Source organism: Girardinichthys multiradiatus, chromosome 15 (assembly GCF_021462225.1).
Source record: "Girardinichthys multiradiatus isolate DD_20200921_A chromosome 15, DD_fGirMul_XY1, whole genome shotgun sequence".
Classification (NCBI taxonomy): domain Eukaryota; kingdom Metazoa; phylum Chordata; class Actinopteri; order Cyprinodontiformes; family Goodeidae; genus Girardinichthys; species Girardinichthys multiradiatus.
The window spans coordinates 1839163-1858947 of record NC_061808.1 but is presented as its reverse complement, the minus strand read 5'-3'; the positions used below and the strand labels follow the sequence as shown (position 1 = coordinate 1858947).

Genomic DNA, 19785 nt, shown 5'->3' with positions numbered 1-19785 from the left:
ACATCTTCAGTTGAAAAAGTGTGAACAGTGAACAGAGACATTAAAACAAGCAAAAGAATGTCAGGGTTAAAATCCTAGTGGACCAGCAGGTTCTGAAATACTCAGACCAGCCCGTCTGGTACCAACAGCCATGTTTTGTTCAAAGTTGCCTAAACCTCCTTTCTTCTCCATTTCTGACGCTCAGTTTGAACTTCAGCAAGTCGTCTAGATGCCTACATGCAATGAAATGCTGCCGTTCATTACTTAAGTTTGAATGGATAACTGTCAGAAAACATTAGAGAACAAACAGCCTCATGAAGACCAAGGAACACAACAAGTCCTGTTTGCAGCTGCACCATGTAAAAGACACAACATGCGTGTTTGAGAAGGATCTCTGCGCAGTTGACCCAAAAATTAGATTTTTTACCTACATGCAAAACACTATGTGGCCGAAAACGTGAACACCTTGAACACACCATCCCCACAGTGAAGCATGGTGGTGGCAGCATCATGCTGCGGGGCAGGAAAGCTGGTCAGAGTTGATGGTAAGATGGATGGAGCTTAATACAGGACAACCCTGGATCAAAGCATATTCATGTGCTAAAATGGCGTAGTCAAAGTCCAGACCAAAATCCAAGTGGGAATTTGTAGCAAGATTTGTTCACAGATGTTCTTCATCCAATCTGACTTAGCTTGAGCTTGAATTGAACCTGCAGCCAGAGGAGGCTCTAGAAAAGACTGACTCATGGCAGCTGAATATAAGTGCGCCCCACACTTTGAAAAAACAGGTGAAAAAAACTGAAAACCATAAAACTTTCTGTAGCTCTGTGGTGTAAAATTCCAACAAAATACATAGAAGTTTCTGGTTTTAACCTGAAAAAGTCCATTGAAGTGTGAAAACATTAGCGACACTCTGTGGTCAAATGTTCTTTAGAGAACATGAAGGGTTTTAATGAATGAAAAACCTAAAATTGACTAAAACTGGAAAATAGCTAGAAAAAAAAGTTCCATCCAGTGTCTTTGAACAGGTTTGAAATCAGGCTTACAGTCGGGGTTTCTGAGCGTGGAAAGAACGGGCGGCAAATGATGAAGGAAAACAATCACAGAGAAGGGATGAGAGAAAACGAGGTTGGAGTCGACTCCTCAACATCTGGAAGACATGGCTGCAGGGTGGGAAACAACCACCAGTAACACTCTGGTAACTGGCGGGCCTCTGGTACAGAACCAGCTGCTAACCGACTTGTTCTTGGACTTTGATTCCCCATAGTTTGGCACCGAACTATGGAGGCTTTGAACTACCAAAGGCTAGAAGATTAAAAAACCTTCACGGTCCTTCTCACCTGGTCCAACAGCCTGCGGTCTCATAAGAGCACCTGGGTGCAGAAAACAACCTGAGAGCCATGAGGACATCATCCCAGTGATTCCACCTTTTCTCCTGACTGAAGGATGGAAAGACCAAGGTGGAGAGGAAAGATGTGGGAAAACACAGAGTTGAGGAACAGCAAATTTCATTTTCCGTCATCCTGAGGATATGGATGACAACCGACGGTTTCCTTCCTCTATAGCCAGTGGATCCAGCCTTTCCAACCTATCAACTCTGCGGTTACACACAGCTTTTTCCAGCTGTGTCCTAATTTCCAAGACTGAAAACAATAAGCAAACCATGTAATTAAAAAACCACAAAGTCAATCCATCCACTACAAAACAACTCAATGGAGATAACGTACTGTTTAAGGACTCAAAGTTTAAAACGTTACAGCTAAATAAAAACCATGAATACAATGTCCCAAATATCACATACCAGCAAGGAACCCTGAACATGAATCAGTACATTCTTCATCTGTCCTCTCATCTGGTCAACATTCAGCTAATCAAATCCAAGTCAAGCCTAAAACCAACTGACCAGTACCAGAACAAACTGACCCGGACAATCTCGGAGATCCTCATCATTCTATTTATAAATACAGATGATGAGTGAAAAGATGCAAACGCCCCAAATCCACCAGTGTCTCCAGCAAAGCAAGACAATATCAGCTACACTGTTAAGACTCTGGGTCACAGCTGAATGGCGCCAGGTCATGTAACCAACATTAGACCTTCAGTTCTGTCACAGGCAGATCAGCAGCAGGAGACATTAGTCAGAAATGTTTACATAAAATGTGAAATGATCAAGATTATGTAATTAACCAATAGGCTAGTCTCTGGTTTGCCAGGTGAATATGTAACTTCCTATTTAATCTCCGTTTGTGGGCCCCGTATGCATTTTGCTCTGGCTGGATAGGTACAAAGTGGGCTTTGGCTCACAATAGCCTTCATGCATGTGACAAACTTGTATGAGCAAAACCAGTTAGCAACCATCTGGAGGTCTGAAACTTAGTGGAATGCAGCATATGAGAACGTATAAGCCTTCTTTCTTCTTTCACAGAGCTGCCATTCTGAAGGGCTAAAAATCCCTATTCTCATCACTGTCTTTCTTGTTAATAAGACATAACCGTCCGTCTGTCCGTCCATCCATCCTCACCCAAACCCGGTTTATTGTAAAGCAAGTGGTATTAAAGCAGAATGCAAAAAATAATCAAACATGGACTACATGGATGGGGCCTCAAAAGCTGTTCTGCCCAGGGCCTCATATAATGTTGTTCCTCCTTTGCATGCTGTTGAAATCATAAACGTTCTGCATAGAAACTGGGAAAAAGCCTTTTTAATTCCTCTTATTATAAAACCAGACACAATGTAACCTCCCACCTGACACAAACACCCGCAGCTCTGAGACCCAAAACAAACCACAGAGGAATTTCCTACTTTCATATAAAACTGATAATGGGATGTGTCCCAGCGGGAGTGGAAAAATCAGAGGTGACTTACGAGCTTTGGCATTCCAAGGCTTTGCTCTTTCCCCAAATCACACAATCTGACTCAGGTTCACAGCCTGGATAGAAACAGAGGAGAGAAAGTCTGGCAACAGGCCCAAAGGCTGTTTAACTCCTCCATGTTTTTCCATGTCAACGCAGCTCTCTGTACGGGCCTCTGCTTTCACTTTGACAGAGAACGAACGGGGACGCTGCAGGGCCTTTCCTGGGAAGTCAGGAGTGTGTTTGAACATGTTGTTGCAATGTGTAATGTGATTACTGAGAAAGAGGAGAAAAGAGCTGGAAAGACAGTCAGTGGGGATGGAAAAATCCCTGGAATCGAGAGCGGGAAGGCAAAGATACACCACAAAGGATGGAGGGAGAGAAAACGGAGAAGCAAGAAGAACAAGGAAAGAGAGGTGAAGCAGACAGGATTGAAATGGTCATAAAATAGAGGAGAGGGTGGGATGAGGTACGGATGTAAGAAACAGAATGAATAAAAAACAGACTGAGAGGAAGAGGAAATAATAATATTATGTGGAAGGACAATAGATGTTATCAGAATCCATCCATCCATCCATCCCTGCTCTTCCTTTACCTCACTGAAAACCTATTTTCTTCCTCTATCTGTCCTCCACTCATCCCTCCATCACAGATCTCTGTCCGCCAGACAAACACAGGCTATGATATGGTGCCGCTACCTGCTGCGAGTGTGTGTGTGTGTGTGTGTGTGTGTGTGTGTGTGTGGCGTAATCCTGGCAGCGGCGCCACCACAGAAGGTGTTAGGGGTTTATACCTGCAGAGAGGGTGAGATGAATGTAGGGAATGGCGTAAAACTGGACGTCAAGGTGATTCAGCCACCTGTCCATTGTGTGTTTGTGGTTTTTCAAATATGTTGGAGGAAAGATATCTTAATAAATTAGAATATCATCAAAAAACTAATTTATGTTCAGTAATTCAATTCAAATTTCTACCTCATTTATAGACCACTCACTTTTATAATTCAGGGTATTATATCTGTTAATTCTGATGACTATGCCTTACAGCCAAAGAAAACTGAAGAAAACAGTGCCTTAGTTGCTTGTAGACTATTCCATATCACAGTTTTCCTTCCACTCAACCTTCCACTCCTACGATTGGACACATCACCTTTTTAGCATCGACCTTCTGTGGGTTACCCTCCTTGTGTAGGCTCAGTGGCTGTCTGCTCAATAAGGGTCAAGTTAGCAGTCCATCCAATGTTGCAAGCATATTAAAGGAAAGTTCAGCGGAGGGAAAAAGTGTGATACAAAGACAGGCTAGTCAGGCTGGGAACCATTACAGTCAGAACATATAGTACAAACAGACCTTGTTCCATTGTTGCATTGAGGAAATGACATCAGCAACTTTAATGCGAAACAATATCCAAATATCTATTCAGATGGAAAGACTGAAGTTAGCAGGAATTTTTGAAAAGAAATACACGCACAATAAAAAAATTGTTTATACAAACCCAGTTGGGATGTTGTGTAAAACATAAATAAAAACAGAACAGACTGATCCTGTTGTATGCAGCTGAATTAAATGCAATTACAAAGACAAGATACATATAATATATATAATGTTGAAACTTATTAAATTCATTGTTTTTTTGCAAATATTCACTCATTTTGAGTTTGATGCTTCCAACATAGCCCAACAAAGCTGGGACAGGGTCATGTTTACCAATGTGTTTCATCACCTTTGCTTTTAACAACATTCAGTAAGCGTTTGGGAACTGAAGAATAATTGTTGAAGCTTTTTAGCTGGAATTCTTTCCCATTGTTGCTTGATGAACAACTTCAGTTGCTCAACATCCCAAGGAGGTTCCTTAAGAAGACGTTGCTTGGATGAGAGCAGATGTTGCTCTGAAACCTGTTTATAAGCCAACGCGGTGATATCTGTTACAGAATGACGGTTTTTAATGCAGTGCCTCGTGAGGGGTTGAAGGTCACAGGCATTCAATGTTGGCTTTAGCATTGCTGCAGAGATTTCTCCAGATTCTCTGAATCTCTTGATGGTATTATGGACCATAGACGATGAAATCCCTAAATCCCTTGCAGCCGTACGTTTAGGAATGTTGTTCTTAAACTGTTGGACTATTTGCTACATCCATTAACATTTACTTTTCCTTCCCATAGAAAGTACTCCTGGATCAGTGCTTCTTTGTTCTCTTTGTGTCTCTGCTCTGTTCTCTCAAACCCCCAGTCGGTCGTGGCAGATGGCTGCTCACACTGAGCCTGGTTCTGGTTCTGCTGGAGGTTTCTTCCTGTTAAAAGGGAGTTTTTCCTCTCCACTGTCGCTACATGCATGCTCCGTATGAGGGATTGCTGCAAAGTCAACACCAGTGACTGTCCACTGTCTCTACATGCTCATCCAGGAGGAGTGAATGCTGCAAGTCACTGACTGGATGCAATCTGCTGGGTTTCCTTAGATAGAAAAACTTTTTATCAGATTTGAATAAATAACTGAATCTGAGTGAACTGTTGGATAGATAGGATTAGTTAGAACGTATGAAGCTGACTGTTGTGAAGAACCTTGAGACGACATGTGTTGTGAATTGGTGCTATAGAAATAAAACTGAATTGAATTGCTCACACTGTTGTTCACAAAGTGGTAAACTACTGAGCCTTTCAGGGATGCTCCTTTTATACCCAATCATGACATTCATCTGATTCCAATTCACCTGTTCACCTGTGTGATGATCCAAGCAGGTGTTTGTAGAGCATTGCTCAACTTTCCCAGTCTTGTTAACACCGTTCAAGCTTTATTGGAACGTGTTGCAAGCATCAAATTCAAAATGAGTGAATTTTTGCAACAAAACAAATAAAGTTTATGAGAAGAGTTCACAAACCAGCTTACAGTCTAACATTTTCCCACCATGTAGTAAAATGCCTCGATACTAACTGGAGTTCATCACTTGCAGAACAGCATCAGCTGCAAAAAAGCAAGTATCCATTTTCAGTTCGTCTGCTGATCCAGTTTTCATTTTTGCTGCATGAAGGTTGTGAATAGCTTCCACAGCAAAGGGAAGAAATTGACTCATTCCCAGCCGTCTGGACCAAGTTCTAACTCCAAATAGCCCAGATATGCGATACATATATATGTTTAGCCTAAAAGCTGGAGCAGTAATTAGTGTGTAATAGGTGTACTTTTTACTTTTCCGTTGTCTATTGATCAGTTTGCGAGAGGTGGGGTTCACCCTCGACAGGTCTCCTATCCAACACAGAGACACACAGGACAGACAACCCAGCACACACTCACAACTAAGGACAATTAAGAGAGACCAGTCAACCTGACAGTCATGTTTTAGACAGCGGTAGGAAGCTGGAGTACCTGCAGGAACTCATACATGCACCAGGAGAACAAGCAAACTCCATGCAGAAAGAAGCCACATCGGGATTTGAATGCAGAACCTTCTGGCTGCTATCAACTGCATCACCATGCAGCCAATGTTCAATTTTTTCATTAATTTAATTTATCCATTTAATTAACCAAACTGTTTCATCTCATGTGCAAATTCACATTAAAGTAAAAGTGTAAAGGAAACATTAATGAGTCCCTATGAACTTTATTTTGAAAGTCTTAACTGCTTACTCTGAAGACCATCTAATGTGATGGTAAAAACCCATTCTTTCATACAGTCAAATCCATTGTTGGTTCAGTAGTTCAAATTAAAACCAGTTGCGTTAAATGCAGAATAAATAAATTATTATTCATGGAGCAAATCAAAGAAAGCAAATGCTGAACTTTTCTTTTTAAAAACTTAAACCCGATGCTGTTAAAAACCAACTTTATCTTGTATCCAGAAGCTTAAAAGTTGTTTCTGACTCTTCGTTTAACTCGAGGCCTTCAGAGCAGAGAACACCTCGCTCTGTGTGAGGAAACAGCAGCTGATCAGATGTTCACTGCTGCTGCTGGTGGATGAGCTGTTTCTGCACAATCATTTTCATAACCGATGCAAATAAGTGACGAAGCAGAGAAAAAACCTCATTCAGAAAAATTTAAAACAAACTTCTGAGGTTTTGCAAAAGTTGGCATGAAACTGCGAGAACCTGGAGGCATTTATGAGAAACAGCAAAACATTTAAAGAACAACTGTCAACAGTGATGTCGTCCACACACACACACACACACACACACACACACACACACACCAGGAGGGAAGCAGCAGCAGCACACTTCACTGTCTGAGAATTTGTGAATGGAAAAATGGTATAACACAGTTGGCGGGACGGCAGGACTTCCTACGCGTTTGTCATCCTGTCTGTCTCTCTCTTTCAGCCTGTCCTCCAGTCTTTTAGACCTTCAAAAATCAGTACCAGTTTGTCTCCACTTCCATACTCGTCTGTCTGCACGTCAACTCGTCTCCGTGTCTTTCAGACACTTTCTATCTGTCAGAGTCTGTGTTTTGCTACTTTCCAATCTGTCCATCTGCCTGTCGGACCGTCTCATCTTTGGATCCGTCTGTCACTTTATTTGTCTTTCCATCTACAGTGCTCACAGAGCTGCCTTTCTCCGGAAAAAAACAGGATGCATCCTCGCATATTTTCCAAGAACTGTTCGCTGGGACATTGTAAGGTTGTAAAAACCTGTTTTGGTGCATCTGAGTGGAGTTTGGATCATTAAATATGTTTTCCTAACTACATTCAGTTATAAAAGGGAAAGAAAAGAAAACCAGAAAGGGAGAGATATAAAACCCAAGTCTTTAAAGGGTGATGACACAAATGGACCCAATGTGCTGGAAAGCTTCAGGCAGGCGAGGAAAATGTAAAAGTTACTTGAACCGAGTTAAAAAGAAAGAGCAGCAGAGGTTGGACCAGAGTCTGTGGGTTTAGGATTCAGTGGTGGCATCCCTGGCTTAATAGAGGGAACTGACACCGCTGTGTGAGACGATCAGCTGTCCACTGTGTGTGTTTGTGTCCATTAACAACATCGCCCTGGGAGGGGATGACGATGATGGTGAAGAGATGAAAACCAGAGAAAACAAAGTGAAGAAGATAACTAAAGAGGACATCTGAAGAAGTTTGTTTATGTCAAGGCTGATGCATCGCCACGACAACAGTGGATGAGGATATCCCCCACTGCACATGAACTCTAACACACACCCTCACACCCACCCACCCACCCACACACCCACACAATCACACACCCACACATGCAGTTCACAGAGAAAATGAAAGTAGGGAAATTTCTGAACCAACCTGTCCGGCTCTCTGTCTTCATCACCCGAAAGCATTCCTCTGCTTTTACACTTCCTCCTTCCATCGCCACAGCAACAGACAAACCAACCAGCCGACCCTCTCATACACTTCCCTTCACTATGCCACACACACACACGCAAACACACACAAGTTTAAACTCCCATAGTGTCCAAGTAGTCCATTCACCCACAGTGAGTCCATCCGCCTCGGTACATGTTTACATCTGAGTCTGCTGCCTCGTTCAGCAGGCAGGCATGTGAGAATGAGTCCGCCGAAGAGGTCGGAAGTGTGTCTGTGTGTGTGTGAGAGAGAGAGAGTACGGCAGAGTGGGAGCCCTAGAGAAACACTCCTCTTACCACAGGAGTAAAGCCCAGGCGTGACGCAGAGCCAGAAATAGACGAAGGGCCCCAGGCTGGGGGGGCTGGTGCTGGGCCAACACATGAGGCACTTTAGCAATGACACGCTCATGTGTTATGCTAATACATATGAGCACATACAAACACATGGAAACTTAAACATGAACAACCATAGAGTTCATGAAAGCATGACGTGTTCACACAGTGTTTTCAACACCAGGTACTTCATCGGTTAGACTCATTAATGACACATTTACTCCACATACAGTGATTTATTTAAAGAGAGTACTTCTGTTAATGAAGTACTCTCTTTAAATGATCTCTTCTGATGATTCCGATTTATTTCTCAACAAACAGAATATTACATCCGACCAAAACAAAAAGGATTTTAATACAGAAATGAGGGCTTGCTGAAAACTCTGTCCATGTTCTGCTCAGCTGTAGCTCATGTCCTCGATGGTGGCTCCATGATAGGTATTATTTAATCAACTCAGAGGTAAGGAACGACACAGAGTCAGTTTTACTTGCAGCAAGGGTAGCTCACACTTTGCAGTGCAAATCTACAAAGTATTAACACTCCTCCCTCTTTATTTATACATGCTTGGTCACACACAGTTCAAACAACATTCAAGGTGTGTGTGTGTGTGTGTGTGTGTGAAAGGTTAGGGTTCATGTGTCTTGATTTTAGAGAAAGGAGTGAGGATTGGTGCCAGTCCCTAGATGTTCCTGATAATAGCATAACTCACCCTTCTCTCTTATCTCTTTGTCTATGACATGTGGGGGAAGAAAGCACTTAGAGCAGACACAACTGATAAACAATATAAAAATATTAAAAACCCTAACACTCCAGTTCACCTCCTCTCAGTCTCCAACAAACTCTTCAGAAAACTTTCTGAAGATTTGAAACTGAATTGCATTTACCAATATAACTCTTTACATAGAGCATAATATTGTTATGGTTGTACACAAATATACCAACAACTGAAACATTGCTATAGATTGCTGTTATAACCCTTATGATTATGATGATTATAACCCATTTTTAATGTTGTCCCTAAATATATTTCCCAATATGATAAAATAAAGGCAAGTTCTATTGAAATTTTTCAACAGTAAATAATTAATTATGTAAAATCTTGTTTGGTGACATTTAAAGGAAGTAAAATGGTAGAGATTCTCCCAGATTCATAAATGATACCGAAACATGGAGATCCTTCCAGCCCACAGCATCACCAACTACAATCACTGAAGAAACACCCTCCTAACATAAACAAAGGACTTCTGAACTGAACTCAGTTGAATTAACTAATTGATGGTATGATAAACAAGTTCACAAAAATATTCTCCTAAATCGGGTTTCATTGACATGCAGAGAGAAACGAAGAGACCAATTAAACCAGTCAGATTCAGATGAAATTCATTGATTATCTCCCAGTTCACTGAAATTTTTCCCACTTCCATGCATCCAGTTCAGTACATTATATTCACTAACCTGGAATAATAAGAGCTGAAATGTAAACCAAGCATGTTTTCTGTGTAAGGAACAAAACGAATGAATCAAATCTGCATCTAGACTAAATCTGCTGTAAGGCAGAGAGTTGGAACCACAGATCAGAACATTAGAAGACAATAAGTTACCTCAGCTGACAATATAGCAAGAGCAACAAAATGTTTAAATAATACACCAAAATATCTCCAGAATCATAGCACTTTCATTTATTTTGTGTCAATTTCCAGCTAAAGCCATCTGAAGGTACTTTGAGAGGGTAGAAAGAGGCTGCAGATACATGTGGATCTGAAACTTTGGAGCAACACGCTGCACCCAACACCAAACAGTCTGTCCCTTAAAATGGACCCAGAAAGGCTTCAATCTGTGCAAACACCATGAAATCAGATGAAACCAGAACTTTTCCCAACCTCTGAGGCAGATTCATGTCCTACAACGTGCTGCGTACAGAAAACACGCTGCTGTCAACCTGTTTACAGACGGTTCTGTAAGTAAACTCTGGAAAGTCCGGCACATGGCTCCAAACAGAGAGCAAGAAAGTGGAGAGTACAGAATGTTCACAAGATGCAACACCCTTAAAGAAACAGGAGTGTTCTGCAGCAGAAGCTGAGGCAGCAGCATGTGTTATCAGACTCTTACTGCATCATGTATGAAGTAACCAAACTGCAGAACATGCCTGAAATATGAACAAAAACTGATCAGAGTTCAGCTTTACAGGTAAACTTACTCACACTCTACATCTGCTGCTACCTCCTTGCAGTCCTAACTGTAGATGTCTATCAGCACCACCTGTAGATCAGTTTAAGTGTGTGATTATATGTGTGTGTATATATATATATATATATATATATACATACATATAACACAGAATATGGGGGAAATCATGAGGAGGCAGCAAGCCATGAACATTGTGCTCCCAGTGCGCCCCAGTATCTGGTACCAACACAACAACCTGACCTATTGTGCATCAACACTAACAACCTTCATTGTATTTCATATTATTCATGTATGCACAGCGGGGCAGCCTCAGGTCATGTGTTTACTGCCTCTGAATCGGTGCTGAAAACATGTTTATGCATGTCACAGTGCAGAATATCTGCAGAGCCCAGCACTTCTGTGCACAATAATGCACAGAAGTTCACATTGTGCATAATGTATTGCCACAAATATATGCAATTTATGAATTATGCACATGTGCAGGCTGCTGCTCCGTATTGTCAGAAAATAGCCACACTGGACAACAACAAACTACACACTAAGCTTAAATGATTCTGTGAACATTTAGTTATATGCTGTAAAATACTGAGATTTTTTGTTTTTAGCTAAAATCCCTGCCTGTCATTCTGGACAGCTGAACTTTTTAAACGGTATGTTTTTCTCACACATAATGTTTCAGCTAAATTATTTCAGATTTGACTCATGAAGCTAACATGTCAAATACTCTTCTTTTCGGAGCCAGAAGAAATGTCTTACCTGACTGAATCACTGCTGCTTCCCCTGGAGGGGGCGGGGCTTAGCAGGCAGCTGTAGCACAGCAGAGAGGGAGGGGGTGGGGCCTGATGTTCAAACATTAAAGAAAGTTTTGTTTTAATTTAGGTTTCAGGTCATGACTGAAAAAACTGATGTTGCTGAGAAAAAGACCTGAGATACATATCGGATTTATGACTATGTGGTCTGGGTCTGGTTTGGAAGAACCCTGATCTGTGATTTTCAGTCATGAAAACAACCAGATTTGGGTCAAAAATGGGAAGAAAGGTTGGATTTTAAGCTGCAGTGTGAAGGAAGCCTAAGTGTATCTGCATCACAGAGACAGCATGAATGTTGTAATCTGTTAAAAACCTGTCATTAATGGAAACCAGACGGTCCAGTCTATAGAAAACCAGCGCTGGGATGAACCTCACTCTGATCAGCAGATGACTCCAAAGGTTTGGAGCAGAGGAAGTGAAATTAGGAGAAGTAATGATAGAAAGTCCAAGTTGTGACAACATCACTGTTCTCCATCCTGAGCAAACAGGAACATCTACTGGAAGCACCACAAACATCAAGCTAAAAAGGTCAAAGTCAGGGGGAAGAGGTGAGACTGATGGGCAGATAAACTAAAGTCCAATGAACTGATTTGGGTTCCAAACCAGAGCAGAACCACCACAGAACCAGCAAATATGAATTTAAAGCCATCACAAGCACCATGTCCTCCTTGTTTGTTAATGATGGTCTCTATCTTCAGCCGTCATTGGGTGAGAGGCGGTGTCCACAGGTCTCCACTCCATCACAGGACAACACAGAGACACACAGGACAGACAGCATGCTCTAACGTAAGGACAATTTAAAAACCAACTAAGCTGAAAGTTGTGTTTTTGGACTGTGTGAGGAAGCTGGAGTACCCGGAGAGAACCCATGCATTCAGGGGCAGAAGACGTCAACCACGCAGAAAGACCCCAGGCCGGGATTCGAACCCAGGACTTTGTTGCTCCAAGGGCAACAGAGCTACCAACTGCTGCACCAATGTGATAATAATTACAAATAAAGACAACTTTGTCCAGCGTTGTGTTTAGTACGCAGATATGCTGCTTCATTCACTATGTTTTAATTAACAAAAATTTTATACAAACATAAAACCTTTATTCTGGTTTTTCAGTTCAAATGAAAAAGCTGAAAATATGCAATTCTCCATCTCACCTTGCTGTTACAGCCATAAGGCAAAATTTCCTGCAACTTCACTGAAGTGTTGAAAACAATAGTTGTTTCCATTGTACATTCAGGCCCCACAGACCACACAATGACACCCTCAGTCGGAGGTTGTAAATATTGTCTGTTTTATTTGGCTCAACTCATGTTTTTGCACCAGCTGAAAATCAGCCTACAAAGCTTTCTCCAAGTATTTACACAGCTTTTTGGTATCTGAAAGGCCCAAGATGGTCTTAGCTGCTCAGAAGTCACAATAGTTCTGTGTCTGATTCTGTACCGGGAAGCAGTGAAGCGTAGAACACAAGCAGACTATCAGAGCCGTATCCAGGGAAACCTATTCTGGTTCATTTCCAATGAAAACTCCTGTCTGGTCTGCACATGCACCTCGTTTGTCTCCTTTATTCTGTGCTTCATTTTCTCTTTTTTCTCATTCTCTAACCTGGTTTCTGCGTGCATTAAAATCTACAGAACCTTCATGTTGAGGATGAAAGTGGAGACCTTCCAAGTTGGTCAGTATAACTGGTGCAAATGCAAAGAAATCGCAAACCCTGCATGTCCTTTTTATTCTTGGTGACTTTCAGCAGTATCAGTTTTTGCTGTACCATGGCGACATCATGCCAGGTGAGGAACTGAAGGCTGCTCTCTTCTATGGACTCCACCCAACTTTGACTGAAGATCCTGCTGCATTCACGGCACCTCAGAAGTACAAACTCTTTGGCTCCTATTATTGTTTCGCCGTAAAGATACATTTCAAGTTTAAATAATTTTCTGCAGAATTTGTCAGATTTTGCAGCTCCTGTTGGTGAATGACTGGTAAAAGATGAACTTGATCAACTGGAAACCAGTAACTCAGCTTTTAGTTGAAGCTGCATCGACACCAGGGACAAATTGATGAATCCTGCCTCTACAGGAAGGTGAATGTGTAGGTTTTAGCAAAAGCTTCCTGATAAACCACACACACACACACACACACACACACGTATCTTAGTGCCCGTATATCAGGAGGTAGAGCAGAGAAAATTATCCACCATAGACTTTCCAGCAGAGCAAAGCAACATTAGGAAGTCTGACCTGGGCCTGGTTGGACTTTTGTAAGCCGGGTCCATTTGGAGAGTTTGCATTCCTGCACTACTATCAGTAAGCCAAAATGACCACAATCCAGTACATAAATAAATCCTTATAAGAATATTTACATGCATGATCATTTAAATAAAACTGAAAACACAAAGATTGGATTTCTAAACAATTTATAAATAATTATTCAAATGTTTAAGTCATGTATTAAAAATATATGTCAAAACTGTTAATCATATTCATGAGTCATATCTCTTTATTTTATTTATAAATATGTTAATCTATTATTTCTTAGCACTGTTGCATTAAAACTGTATTTTATTGGTCAGGTACCATCAGTCAGTGGGCGGGGCTCAAACAGTGACAAATGAGGTGATTGGTCGGCACTGCTGTGCATGTTAACCAATCATGTGAGGGTCTCAATTACAACCTATAGAGAAGCTTAATATATATGTAAATATATGAAGTCACTGAATTAATGCTGACATAATTATATTTGATTTTTACATATAAGGAACTGAAGAATAAAATGTTTTAATTGTGTATTTAAAAGATATTGACTCATTCTTCAATGAACTTATTACTAATGTATTTTATTATGAAACATGTAAATTAGCTAATTATTTATTCATTTATTGGACTGCAGCACAGTTACCATGTTACCCTTTGAATCCCAGTTTTTACAACATGCTCTTAAATGAAGTTTTTTCATTAGATTTCTTCAGTCTTTGCGAATGATTTTGCACAAATTTCCCCGCATCCTTGTTCTCCCAGACTGAGTTTATCTCCCTGCTTCGGCAGCAATAAAGAGATCCCGGCTGAGGGACCAAAGATTATCAGTTGGACAGGAAATATCGGGCCAATAAAGCTGCACTAAGCTGCATGATGAGACAGAGACCACTTTAGCCTGGAAGCCACGGGGGGACCCAGTGAATTGTTACGCAACGGAGCCATGCCAATACACACACACACACACACACACAGGGCAGCTGTCTCTGACTCCAGCAGTGAAAACTATCTCTGTCTATTTGTTTATCTCCGCTTTGCTTTTCTCCTCTCTCCCCCCATCCGACTCCAACCGGTCCATTCATTCTTGATCCAAGCCTTTGGTACCGTTTCTGAAAGGTGTGTAAGTTAACCTAAACTTAACCCTAATAAACCTGGTGCAACATGTTAATAGTTGAAGTTTTCTCTCAGTGAGGAAAGCACAAATCCAAGAAAAATCATGAAGGGTTCCTAAACATTTCTACATCCAAACTCCAGAAATGTCCAGATCCAAACCAGCAGAGTCCTTCGTTACAGGTGAAAAGTTTCCTGCAGACATTTCTATCAAAGTCAGGCTTGAGATACAGTTGATATGAATAATGTTAAAAAGTATGCATGCATGTATATATAAATATTATGCTGGTATTCTTTGTCTCCTCCTGATTAATGCATTTGATCCTTCGTAACCTCTCTGAAAACTGTGGTTTTAGCTCAGTTGGAAGAAAATCACCGAGGACGGCGAAGCCACATTTCAGTCTGACCTAATGCAGCTTGTGCATTTGTCAAAGAAAAGTTGTTGGAAGAAGTAATAAATGCACAAACATATAAAGTTAGGACTTAATAACTAAACATAATTTTAAATGTTTTTAATACCCAAAATGAAGATGATTAAACCTAAAGTTAGACCTTGAAGGAACCGTGGATGTTACCTTACTATTAAAGTTTTCCAGGAGAAGAGTCAGGATGAAGCTTGTCAGATGTAGTAAAATAGTAAAAATGGCAATATTATGAATTATAAGAAGAATGTTCCTACACAGTCTGGAATTTTCTGGAGGTTATATCCACGTCGGGATAAGTTTAAGATGTTCAACATGAATAATGTATGGAAATTCTGAATGGACAAACCTTTAAATTAGGACAACTCAGTACCAGCAAAACAAGTCATTGTGATTTTGATGTTGAATATCCCATTGACCATAATGGTAACAATGGTGGCTTTATCCTGACTTGTTTCCTTCTCCATCACAAAAATCCCATCAGATGTGGGCAGTGGAAGCCCATCGAGCTGGCCAAATATGTTCTGAATGCACTAAAAAATATCCAGATATTGCATCCATGCAGTTCTTTATGATTTTTCACACATTGACGATGAAATTATGATTTTAATTTGCTGGATTCTGCAGCTCTACTTGTAGTGTGAAAGTCTGGATGAGACAGGCAAAATGTCAAAAGAAAACTTCTAATTTCTGTTCTGTTTTCAGCCCAGCTGTCATCTTCCCTCCACGCCCCAGTCTCTGTCCCTCTGCAGGGTTTCATGTTGCCTGTGGCACCTGTCTCCCCTTCATGCACACTTTCTCGAGCTCGCCTTACACGACAAAGAGCCGGTCCACATTATTGGACGTCCTGCAATGTGTATAGGAGACTTCCCAAGCATAACAGGGACACACACATACCCCTGTGTCAGCAGGCCGAATGGAGACTAGCAACAAACCTTTCAGTTCACCCTCATTAGAGACTTGGTCTCCAACACACAGCAGTGGTCGGCTGAGCGGGTACAGAGCACAACAGTGTCTGACGTCAGCTCTTAAAGGTTACCGCAAACTTCCCGGAGTGCACCATGCAGCAGATCCTGCCTGTTTACCCCCAAACTAATCCTTATTAAAGTTAACGAGTCAAACCTCAAAACACAAAGGTTATCCACTGACAGTATTTACTGAAAATCAACATGAAATCAAATCATAATGCTCCCTGGAGGCAGCAGCTCCAACATGGTACCATAATTAAAGAAAGTCAGGAAGAAGCAAATAAAAGCAGTTTTTGTCGGTGGATGAGTAATTCCTGTTGATTTTCTTTTTCTGCTCAGGGAACTGATGAGACTGTCTATATATTAAATATATTATATATTTTAAATGTTTCACATCATCAAATAAGTTTTTAGTTTCAAAAAAGATAAACTGGGCAAGTACATTTTATAAGGAAACAGTCGATCCAAACCAACCTGGTTCTGTTTGTTAAAAAGTATTCACCCCACAAAGCTAATGACTGGTTGTTCCTCCATAAGCAGCAGCAGCAGAAGAAGAAGAGCTTCATAACTGGTAATGAGTCTTTAACATCACTGTGGAGGAATGCTGACCCATTCTGCCTTGCAGAACTGTTTTAAGACACAATGGAGAGTTTTCCAGAATGACCGGCCTAGTTAAGGTCAAACTGCAGCAAAGTCCAGACTTTGACCTTTTTCTGAGCCATTTATAGATGGACCTGCTGGTGTTCTTTGGATCATTGTTCTGTTGGGTAACTGAAGTGAGCTTCATCATTCTAGACATTATCCTTCAGGAGTTTCTGCTAGAGAGCAGGATTCATCAGACTTCATGGTTCTATCCATCACAGCAAGTCATCCAAATGCTGAAGTCCCACATCATCACGCTACCACCACTATGTTTCACTGTCGGTATGATGTTCTGTTTTTGTAATGCTGGTTACTTTAACTCCAGATACAACATGACCATCACCTCCCAAACATGTCCTCTTTTGTCTCATCAGTCCACAGAATATTTCTCAGAACTCTTGAGGATCATCAAGATGTTTTTTGGGAAAATGTTAGGCGGGCCTTTGTGTTCTTTTGGGTCAGCAGTGGTTCATGTCTCGAAACTTTCCCATGGAGGCCATTTTTACCCAGTCTCTCTTTCTTATTGTTGAATCATGACCTCTGACCTTAACCGAGGCAGTGAGGCCTGCAGAGCTTTAAACGTTGTTCTGGGTTGTTCTAGGACCTCCTGGATGAGTCGTTGATGAGCTCTTGCAGTAATTTTGGTAGGTCGGCCTCTCCTGGGAAGGTTCTCCGCTGTTCCATATTTTCTCCATGTGTGGATAATGGTTCTCATTGTGGTTCTTCTCTGGATCTGTAATCAACTCCAGACTGATAAATGTCAGAGATGTTGTTTCTCATCTATTCTTAAATTTCTTTAGTCTTGCTGCTTGAGATCCTTTAGTCTACTTCATGTTGTCAGACAGATTCTATTTTGTTATTTTTCCAGAGGCATCTGCATTTTATTTAGAATGATGTTACTATGCCCGTTACCGTCACGGTCCAGTATGGATCGTTCAGAGGGGATTTGGTTTCTTCATTGTTGTTTCATATCTGGAAGTAAATACTGAAAAAAAAACTAATGATAAATGAAATTAATTAAATTAATTAAATGAAATCATTCAAAGTCCAAAAACTTGTAAAACACTGCAGCTTGCATGTGATCAGATGTACAGAGGCAGCTTTAAATGATCAACTTTGCAATATATGAGAAGCTCAGTCAGTAATAGGTGCTTCAATGTGCAGCCAACTCTCAGCTTTTATGAGTGATTTATGAACATGCAGATACTTTTTATTTCTGTGGTGTCGTCTGCTGCTTTTTCTGTCAGAAACCATATCTATCCCATCTGTCTGTCTGCCTCCCTGCATCTAATTCTGTCTGCTTGCTCAGCGGTTTGTATTTGCACGTCATCCAGCCCAGATTGCCCCACCATGATAAAATTATTTGGGGCCTTCCCAGCGGCTGCTCTCTCCATGTCTGTTTCAGCAGAAGCCAGTTGGACGTCTAATGTCTCCAGTTTAGTGTTACAGAAGCGAACTGTGCCAGCGCACATACAGATGCTTTGAGCGACAGGGCCGGGGAGAGTAAAGCCGTCACTCACGGACGACTGAGCCAGTCTGACACTCCAGCTTCAATCCAAACAGCCCTTTTAAGAGTCAGTGATATGATGGAGAACAGGGACCAGTGACAGCAGAGGAGCACTTAGCACTTCATAAAGGTCAAGATGGATATTCATTTTCCAAAGTCTTTCTCTGCTTAAGGAGATTAATGCAGTGTTGACCCTCCCCAACCTTGCTGATGGTGCCTGCTACTTGGTGCACCACAAAACACCATAATAAATATCTGCCGTGTGGTTTAGGCCTCATCTGTGTTATAACTGAACCATAAAAAAAAAATCTAACTTTTATTTTGAAAGGATCTTCAAGCTTTATTTTGAATAATTTTTTAATGGCTGGTTTGGGTCCATTAGTAATGTAGAACCTTATTTTGTAATAATCAATCTCATGAAAACTGGAGACTTTTATTTTGAAGAGAATATATGAGCTTTAATTTGAAGGGTTAACAATCCCGTTTCATCACTGGGTTTTTAATTTAGTAATGCAGAATCTACTTTTGGAATAATATAATCTATAAAAATATGGATTTTATATTTTGAAAATTATCTTTAAGCTTTATTCTGAAAGTGTAACATGATCCCTTTTTTCAGCACTGGTTTATTCCATGTTGCAAGATATTATTTGATTAAGTATTTAGACGAAGAATATCTACGAACGTTATTTTTGGATATTATTTCCAGTTATTAATTTAAATGCTATTATTGTGACACAATATGCAACAAGAAAGTGTGTTAATTGGACCAGATGAAAGTGGGCTCAGCTTTCTAGCGAAAAAGGTCTGAAAAATAGATTTGTTGATGTAGTCCTGAAGCAAAGCTTAAGGTGTAATAAAAACTAGTTTCATGTGAAAAACAGGAAAAAAGATCTTGTCAAACGTAGCCGAGAACCAAATATTTGTCTCAAAAAAGTCAGTATGACTTTCGACTTAACTTAACTCTGCTTCAGATTCAAGTTAGATGGATTTTTTTAACTCTTGGTGTTTCTCCCTCTGAGCAAACGGGGAAGGAGTTGCCAGGGTGGCTTTCAGTGTCAGTCAGCCAGTCGCTTGTTAACTAATTAGTGAGCTCGTTTATCTCATTAGGGCCTGATTGATCTGCCAGCTGATGGACTGGCAACAGAGTGCCCTGTCTGAGTCTGCTCTACGTCAGCCGGAGGAAGCTAATCGATATTAACAATGCGGGGAAGAGTTTAACTGTTACGCAATCTCATTATGAGGCACTGAGAACACAGGGGGTGGGAAGTGTGTGTGTGTGTGTGTGTGTGTGTGTGTGTGTGTGTGTGTGTGTGTGTTCGTTCGATGTGCTTTACATCAATGTCACCACAAGGGCAGCTTTCCTTTGGCAGCAGGAAATGAGCTCAAATAGCAAAACAAGCCTGCTGCTGGATGGTGTCCAATGGCCAGAGACACACTGATGTGTGTTTTCTAT

At 40.9% G+C, this 19785-nt stretch overlaps 1 protein-coding gene across 4 annotated transcripts in view; it reads right to left on the bottom strand.

The window, feature by feature from the left end:
- hivep2a (HIVEP zinc finger 2a) overlaps positions 1 to 19785 on the bottom strand; it is a 116687-nt gene that overhangs the window by 70456 nt on the left and 26446 nt on the right. The window contains exon 1 of one of the 4 annotated variants that reach the window (XM_047387626.1): positions 8050 to 8333. The exons of 1 other annotated variant lie outside the window; for it this stretch is intronic. The gene's annotated coding sequence lies outside the window, so the exon portion shown is untranslated. Of the gene's footprint in view, positions 1 to 8049; positions 8334 to 19785 lie in introns of those variants that run through there. 2 more of the 4 variants (XM_047387625.1, XM_047387623.1) reach the window with 2 other exon arrangements.